The sequence below is a fragment of the Alligator sinensis genome, unplaced genomic scaffold, assembly GCF_000455745.1.
Source record: "Alligator sinensis unplaced genomic scaffold, ASM45574v1 scaffold241_1, whole genome shotgun sequence".
NCBI lineage: Eukaryota > Metazoa > Chordata > Crocodylia > Alligatoridae > Alligator > Alligator sinensis.
This window is the reverse complement of record NW_005841894.1, coordinates 3,165,420-3,173,742: the sequence shown is the minus strand read 5'-3', so window position 1 is coordinate 3,173,742 and position 8,323 is coordinate 3,165,420. Positions and strand designations below refer to the sequence as shown.

At 38.9% G+C, this 8,323-nt stretch overlaps 1 protein-coding gene across 14 annotated transcripts in view; it reads left to right on the top strand.

The window, feature by feature from the left end:
• The window catches only part of KLF12 (Kruppel like factor 12), a 488,339-nt gene that overhangs the window by 42,946 nt on the left and 437,070 nt on the right, over positions 1-8,323 (top strand). The window contains exon 2 of one of the 14 annotated variants that reach the window (XM_025197312.1): positions 5,193-5,394. The exons of the other annotated variants lie outside the window; for them this stretch is intronic. The gene's annotated coding sequence lies outside the window, so the exon portion shown is untranslated. The remainder of the gene's footprint in view (positions 1-5,192; positions 5,395-8,323) is intronic. 14 annotated transcript variants of the gene reach the window in all.

Genomic DNA, 8,323 nt, shown 5'->3' with positions numbered 1-8,323 from the left:
TCTTTCCCTCAGCATACAGTTCACTTTGGAAAGTCTCCCTTGCTCCATGGGTCAAAGTAGCCTTTATTGCTCTGACGTATCACAGCTAACAGGAAGTGAAGGTGAGATTCTGTGTGCCACTTGGTCCTGACACCCTTCCCTCCTCTGCTTTACAAATTACTCTGCAGGGAGCCCCAGTGCAGAAGCGGGTCCTCAGTCTTCCTATTGATTACCTGTATGTAATGCTCTTCTATACTTTTTTGTTTTGCAGACTTGGTGGAGGTGCATCTATTTATTTGTCAAGGGGACCTCTGTAACTGCAGACACAAGGGTTAGATTTGTCCATGTAGATGCTAATTATCATTATTATTATTAATATGTATGTTAAAAACATTAAAAGAGCATGACGTTTGCAGAGTTGAGAATTTAGAGGAGATACCCTTTAGATGGCTGGTTGCATAGGGTCCTGTGAGATCAGGTAATTAAAGACTATTATGAAGTGTACAAACAATAGGAATTAAAGTTGTACATTACAGGCAACCCTAATTTACTATTTCCCAGGTTCTGAGTGCAATTGCAACAACTTTTTAAAGCACTTTAATATTTAATCTCAGGTTTTTTTAAAATACTGAAAGAACAACAGTTCTGTCATGCAGTACATTATTTACCCCAACGCGGGGTATTAGCAGGGATCCTAGTTTTCTCTGATTAAAAAAAAAAAATCCCCAATTTTCAGATTTAAAAAGTAACCCCAAATCCACATTTTTCTGTAATGAAAATGAAACACCACTATATATGTTATATATATATACACACACACACACACACACACACACACACACATATATACATAAATATATATATTAGTGGCATTTCATTTTAATCATGAAAAAATATGAATTTTGGGTTAGGGGTGTAGGTTGTAGCTGTGCTGGTCTAAGGACATTGGCAGACGAGGTTGTTTGGGCAAATCTGATATCTTTTATTTGTCCAACTCAAATTTTGCATCAGATTTTGGGTTACTTTTTTAAATCTGAAAATTGGGGATTTTTTTTAAATCAGAGAAAGCCAGGAGCTCTGATCATTAGGTGTGCTGGAGCCAAGAACCTGTAGATTTATAACATAGACTGCTGATACTTGAGTTAAGGGAATGGTTGGTAGCATTAACAAATCTTTTATGTGAAATAGCTGTCAGGGAGGGATAAGATGCATTCTGCCTGTGGCTTACACACTGTTTGCTGGATAGCAGAATGATACTGGGAATCAAGAAATCTGGATTCTGTCCCTGGCTCTGGAGATGAATGCTTGCTAGTAATTTAAATACAGCATGATCAAACCCACAGATTTGGCATGCTGATACCAAAAAGCAGCGCGGCTAAAGGACTAGAGCCTGAGTTGTATTCTTCGATCTGCCAGATGTGACCTCGTGGTAATCTGCTAGTTGTTTCATCTAATCGGTGTGTTGTCTTGCTCACTAACCAGGGCTGTGACATGCATAGAATTATGAATGTTAATTGGTGAAAGAGTTAAGGCTCTAATTTATGACATCATCCTGGGTCTCAGCCCAGTACATCTTCCCCAGGCCAAAAGTTATTGTGGTGGTGTTGCTGTGTCCCTTCTGGAGCTTTAGTTTTGTATCTGAATTATACGCAACTCGGGACTGGCAGAAAAATCAGTGCAGTTGGCATGTAGGGAGCTCAGAGGCTGGGGGCATGTTCAGGGCAGATGGCATATTCAGAGATTTCAGCAGCAGCCTCTAAGAAGATCATATGATTATGTGAAAGTTGTGTTTTTAAGATAGTTACAGCTTGTTTAAATCCAGTTAGATTTTCATTGGGACAGGCAATATTCCCAACAATCTTTTTCCTATCTGCTACCAGAAACAGCCGATCCACTTTTATTTCATGACAATTCCACCTGGAGTAGACACATGACCTGGGCATTTTTAGCCAGAACGGTTAAAGTTTATTAGGTGGAATGAATGTAACCTGGGAAATGATAAAATGTCAAAGAGAACTCTTGTCATCATTCTTCATAGTGAGCATTACCTTTATTTTTTTGTGGCCCTATCATTTTCGAAGGGTGTACTTCAAGAGGAGGCTACTGTCTTTCTGGAAATTATGGCATATAAATGAGTATGTTGGCTTCCAGGTGAATTTAGATATTTTATGAAGAAGTATCTAGCAACTATTTGCACTAACCAATGCAAATGGTAAACAAACAAAATCTTTAAAAATAATCTGTTTAACAGCAAAACACCTGATATCGTTTGGTATGGAGCATGACTCAGGTTAAATCAAACCAATACAGGGCTCAGTTTCTATTTTGATTTGAAGAAGCATGAAAAGAATTCCAGGCTGACCTCAAAGGACGGGCACCACGGTTCTAGAAGACAAGAGTTGAAAGAACTCCAATTGATTGGTCTTTAAAATCTATTTAAAAGTTGGGCACATAGATGTGAACTGTTCACAAGTCTAACGTTTCAAAAAATGTTCACTAAATGGGAAATAAAAAAGATGTTCTTGAAGCACAGGGGAGGAAGAAGAATCTTTATGTGATTTCTTTGATACTTTCCAAGGCCATCGTTTTTCATTGATCCTGTCTACTCAAGGAGATACTCTGTGTATAAAATAAATATTCAAATGGCTCTTCTTAGGGTCTAGAATTATACTTAAATGGGGTATATACTGCATGTTTATTTAGTGTTGTAAAAGTTGCTAGCTTAGTAGAATTTTTGCTGTCTTCATCTTCATCTTCACCTTCCAGTTTCTGTGTTCAGCTACATTAAAACTTTTCTAAATTGTCTACACTGTAGATGGGAAATAAATGTAAAATATTCTAGATCTCATGTCTGGCTAAAAAGATGAAAAAAAGGATAAATAATTTTTGAGTGCCTCTTTTCAAATGAACTTTGTACTAGTCACATCATTTAATAAAATGTAAGCACAGTGCCATAAAAAATAAATAATTTTACCATGTTCAGTTCATGTGTTCTTTTTTATATACATGTTGTTCTACAATTTACTTACATCTTGCTTCTGTGTTTTCGGAGAGGATTCAAACTATTGTCCAGAGTCTTTTATTTTGTGTTTTTACTTGAGTTACAAGATTATTCCCCTAATATTTGAGTTTCAGGTTTTAAGATTCTGCTCTCGTCCCTCCCCCCTCATCCATACCCTTGCTGCACTTATAAAAGGGAAGCATTTGAGTTGGGAGGAGGGAGGGAAAGTATAAGCAAGACACTGGTATAGTGGTTTTGGCACTTACCTAGGAGAAAGACAGATGCAGGGTCTAGTTCTTATCCCAGTGGATACTACTTGGTATAAAATATTTAAATCTTCAATAGACCGTGGGCTGAAACACAAATCATTCCTCCCTCAAATGAGTGTCCTAACCATCATTCTATAGTCATGACTGTGGTCTGTCATCTTTAACTCCTCCTTGTGTACCTGAGTCCTTTTCTCCCGGCTTCTAAAAGAGCAATGCCTCGTTGCCGTGAATTTTTCTATCTCGTGCATCCACATCTTGGAGTGAATGCCTGGACCATTATTCACTAAGTATCCTTCCTCTCATTCTGTGAAAAATGAGAACTCTTAGCTATAGTCTGCTTTTCTTTCAACCCATCCCTCAAAGGAGTAAGGAACTGGTAGCACTTGGTCAATCTATTTTTTTTTTCACCTGAGAAGACTTTCTCTCTTACCTTCTTTCCCAGGCAGAATTATTGTCCTGTGCGAGTAAGGGTTTTACACAGGATGAGCAAGGTTTTACAATCCTATGCAGAGGTTGGACCCTGTCTTGATATTTAAAGCTCTACCTGAGGAATTCTCTGCTATTTTAACTTGGATCTCTCATGATAACTGGTTTCCATTTAAGCAATGTAACTGTTGACCAATATGGTGAGGCTAATGAATCCATGACTCAGAACTATTACGGTGCTAGTGTGTCTTTTCTGCTGATTCTTTGTATCCAACACGTTCACATCTGAAAACTAGTCAAACTTTCCCTCCTTTAGGCTGGGATAGAAGAAAGGGAGAAAGAAGGCTGTTTTTAAAGCATTTAGATATTCTGCTGATGAGTTTTGTAATTGCCTAAATTGGTATGTGATAATGACTATCAAAATGATCTCAGGATAGGTTTTTGCTAAACAGTTTAGTAATGAACCAAGTAGAAAATTGACAAATGTAACACAAAATATCCTATTGTTTCATGCCAGCTTAACATATATCAAAATCATGAAAAAGGCCTCTGTTGGTCTCCTTTCCTTGTAATGCCATGTTAAAATTGTATCAGAAAATAAGTTTTATGCTAGTTCATCAGGACCAAGAAAAAGTAATGCCAAATTTAGTTATGATGCTAGTACATTGATTTGAAAGGAATGTTACTTAGGAACCCAGCTCTGAATTTGACCTAAAAGGTTGAATCCAGTTTATTCTCCTTCACAATTTGATGTGGGTCTTGATCTGAATATTTGAAGACATTAAGCTAATGGCTACAATGTGTAGACTTCTCCCTTGAAACGGAGTTTTTTAATATGGTAGATACAGGGAGGGCACTTCAAGGCCTTTGTCTTGCAAAGTCCTGGTATTTGGTAAGGTCTTTTCCTTTTATGCCTGAGATATATTGTTTGGTTAGACCTAGATTTTGGCATCTTTGTCATTTCTGTTTTGATCTGTGCAGAGCAATTGATTTTTAAATCCTTGAAACCAAAAGAAGGAGCATTTATCAATTGGATTGTTAATGGACTATTGAACCCAATCTTGCTGGTTTTACCCTGGCTTACCTTTATCCCTGTGCTAGGTCCACTAACATCAGTGGGATGCATAAATATTTACAAGGATGGGCACCTCAAATAGTGGATGCTTTAGAAATTTTGGGCCAGAATTTTTTTAATGGTGTATTTTAGTTCAGTTCTTTGGGACATAATGGGAGAAGTGGAATTAAAAATATACTCTACAAATATACTGAAGTACAATTAAAACAGCATTAAACAACACAAGGGAAGGATAAATAACAAAAAGGTGCTAAAATCATCTACCTAAATATCTGTTCTTTTTTTAAAAAAAAAACCCTTGTTTTAAAGCCTGTCCTGCTCTCATTTTCATTGCAAAGTCTCCTCATTTTCCCCCCTTATTTACATCCTTTGTTTGTAGAGGTGGATTGGCTAGTAGAATTGATTTTTTTACACGGTTAATTAAAATTGTTATGTTTTTCAGATCTTTAATCCTACAGTCATTTTAAGAATTCATAATGACCAACAAAAGAGAAATTAGAAAAACAGCTTTTTAAATGCTAGTAATTCAGCACTTATTTGAAACTGCAGGGTAAACTTTGGTGGCACCCTGAAGGATAGATGCTGCTTTGACTGGCTACACAGATGATTCCTAGCTATATCTGAAGACTTCTATAATGATGGAGGTATTTGAATTTAAGCAGATACCAGAAATCTGTAAACTGAGTTGCAAGGATGACTGGGAGGTAAATAAGTGACAGGTTATGTGGTGACAATTTTTTTTCTTATCTTTTTAAACAGAGAATGATGTTTTTTTTATTTAAAATATGAAAAGTTTTCCTTCCCCCTTCTCCCTGCCCTTCTTCTCTTGCCATGCCTGAGCTATGTTTTGCTTTCTTGTGCTTTGAACATATACATGTTGTTCTATAATTTGCTTAAGTCTTGCTTTTGTGTTTTGGGAGAGGATTTCAGCCTCTAGAGGACATACACCTATGTAGGCTGCCCCCACTGATCCCTATAGCTATGGATATTATCCAGTAGCTTTTGAAGTCAGTGGCTAGACTTCCACTGATTTAAGTGGATTTCTGGATCGAATCCTGGGTTCATGGATTTTAAGCAGCAAAAGGGCCACTTGTGGTTTTTACTTTGACTTTTTCCATTGTACATGCCCCAATTTCTTCTGACAATAAGCCCTTATTTTCTGGTTTTGCTAGGACATATTTTCTAGGAAGACATTCAGTCATAATATAAGACTTCAAGTGATGAATAATCAGCTGTATCCCTTCACTATCCAGTGCCTTAACGTATGCCATTTCTAGCTTGATTTATCTATTTATTTGGCTTCTAGCCATTTCTGTGTCTCTTAAATGACTGGTCAGCCAGTCTTTTTGTCAATTCCTTCTCAGCCTTCTTTTCTAGTGTTTGTCTAATTGAACATTGCTTTAATTTGTAGCTTTTTGTATACGGTGGACTGATGTAAATCAAAGTGATTTAGGTCAGCAAGTAGGAACCTTGATTTAAACAATCAATTTTAATCTTTTTTTGCTTTTTATTTACTCTCCTAAAGGAAGGTTGAGTCTTACTACTTTTTGCTAAATGTGCTTTCTTTTGAATATTGGCAACCGTCAATCCTCCTGGATCATGGTGTATGCATGAGGCCCGCCCCCCAGACCTTTGATGCATATGCCTGGGCAGAACTTTTTGGAGGGTTAGAGACAGAATCCAAAGACCAGGCTGAGTCCAGATGTTCAGTGCCTCCATGGCTGCAGTTGTATAAGTGTCTGGGAATCAAACACAGATCTCCTATGAAGTAGACAAGGATTTTACCACTGAACCACAGAAGACTCATTTTTTGAATAGCTCCTTCTGCTATTGGATAGCTCCTTCTGCTAATTGGGATAATATATCTATATGCAGTTATTTATAAAATAAGAGTTTAACATGCATTTGGGATTCTTAATTTTTACATCTTTTATATTAGAAAATGGTTAATGAGACATTTCTTATTTACCAGGTGCTTACTTTTTATTAGTAATATGTGTTAAGGTGTGCTTAGATAGAAATTGAAGCACAACTGAAATGCAAAAAAAACCTATGTTAATTTTTATTAAATAAAACTACCTTAAATGAACTGTATATATAAAGGAAGAAAATTAAGTTCAGAAAAAACATTTTGCATTCAGAACTAACATATTAAAGAAAAGAAGTACAGTATGTAGTTAGTGAATGTTATAGATTTGTTCTGGTTCCCATATCCTTCAGGATTTTAGAACCAGGAGATGACATCCTCTTACATATTATTTTTATTCGTGAAATGAAAGAGATTTCCTGATTTTTTTTTCATTAGTCAGTGTCTCAGCTTTAAATGAACAGCGCAAGTTGAATAAAAATTTTGAAAGAAATGTTTTTCCTTGCACCTGGAAAAGAGACTGACATTTATATTATCCTTTCAACACACTCTGGCATACTATCCTTTCAGCATGCTCTGGGTCACTTGCTTAGCCAGTGGTTTCTACCATTTTTTCTGAAGACATGAACTACTTGAATATTTTTAATTTAAATGATTGACATAACTACACATTTAATTTTGAATGTATTTTAAGGAAAAATCTGCTTTAAGTAATGTTTAATATTTTTGAGACCTATCATTTATTTCATCCATCCTGCCTTTGAATACCTCCGGTTATCCTTTTTGTTTGTTTGTTTTCAGAGGCTAGCAAACGCAAATATTTCTCCCTGTAGTTAAAAGATTGTCGCAGGGCACCTCAGTGCCTGCTCCTAGGGAGTAGAAACTGCCAGGGAGAGAGCGCCCTGGCAGGACATAACGAGCCCAGGTGAGCATTGCCAAGGTAACAAGCACAGCTGCGGGTTACCGGAGCAACTAAGGGGAGCCAGCTGCCTGTAGGAGGCAGGGCCTGGCCCTTATAAAGCCCAGGGCTGAGGACAGGCTGGCAGTTTTCTGCCAGCAGCCGGAGGGGCAGGAGCTCCTGGAGTTAGGAAGTGAGAATCACAGGAACTGCTCTAGCTGAGAGAAGGATGGCAGCTCTGAGAGGTTTGAGCACCATGGTTTAGCCTGATGGCTTGGAGTTAAGTTGTTACAGCCAGAGAGCGTTTTGTTTGAGTTATAGCCAGGAGGCTCGAGTTTGTGTTCAGGCTTTGATATTACACCGGAGGCTTGGGTGAGGCTGTAGGGGTTGGAGGAGGCCTCGTAGGGACCCCAGAGGTGTGGGGGCCCTGAGCGCAACCAGTGGGTTGCAGGCGGGGGACACAGACCCTGGGTTGTGTGCGGGGTACGTAGACCCCAGCCCCAGAGAGTGGGGCGATTCTATCACGGAGCCCCAGGGTGGGCACGGCGAGCCCCAAAGAGGGGGAGCGCCATACAGGACTGTTGGGAAGCCCAAGGTGGGCACGGCGAGCCCCAAAGAGGGGGAGCGCCATACTAGGAAGCCCAGGACGGGCGCAGCAGACGCCAGCAAGGGCATCGTTTGCGGGGTCCATAGACCCCAGCCCCAGGGAGGGGTGATTATTGAGGAGCCCAGGACGGGCGTGGCGGGCCTGCTGATAGGCCTACACTGCAGGAAAACCCAGGGGAAGGGGAAGGGGCTGGAGTTGTCC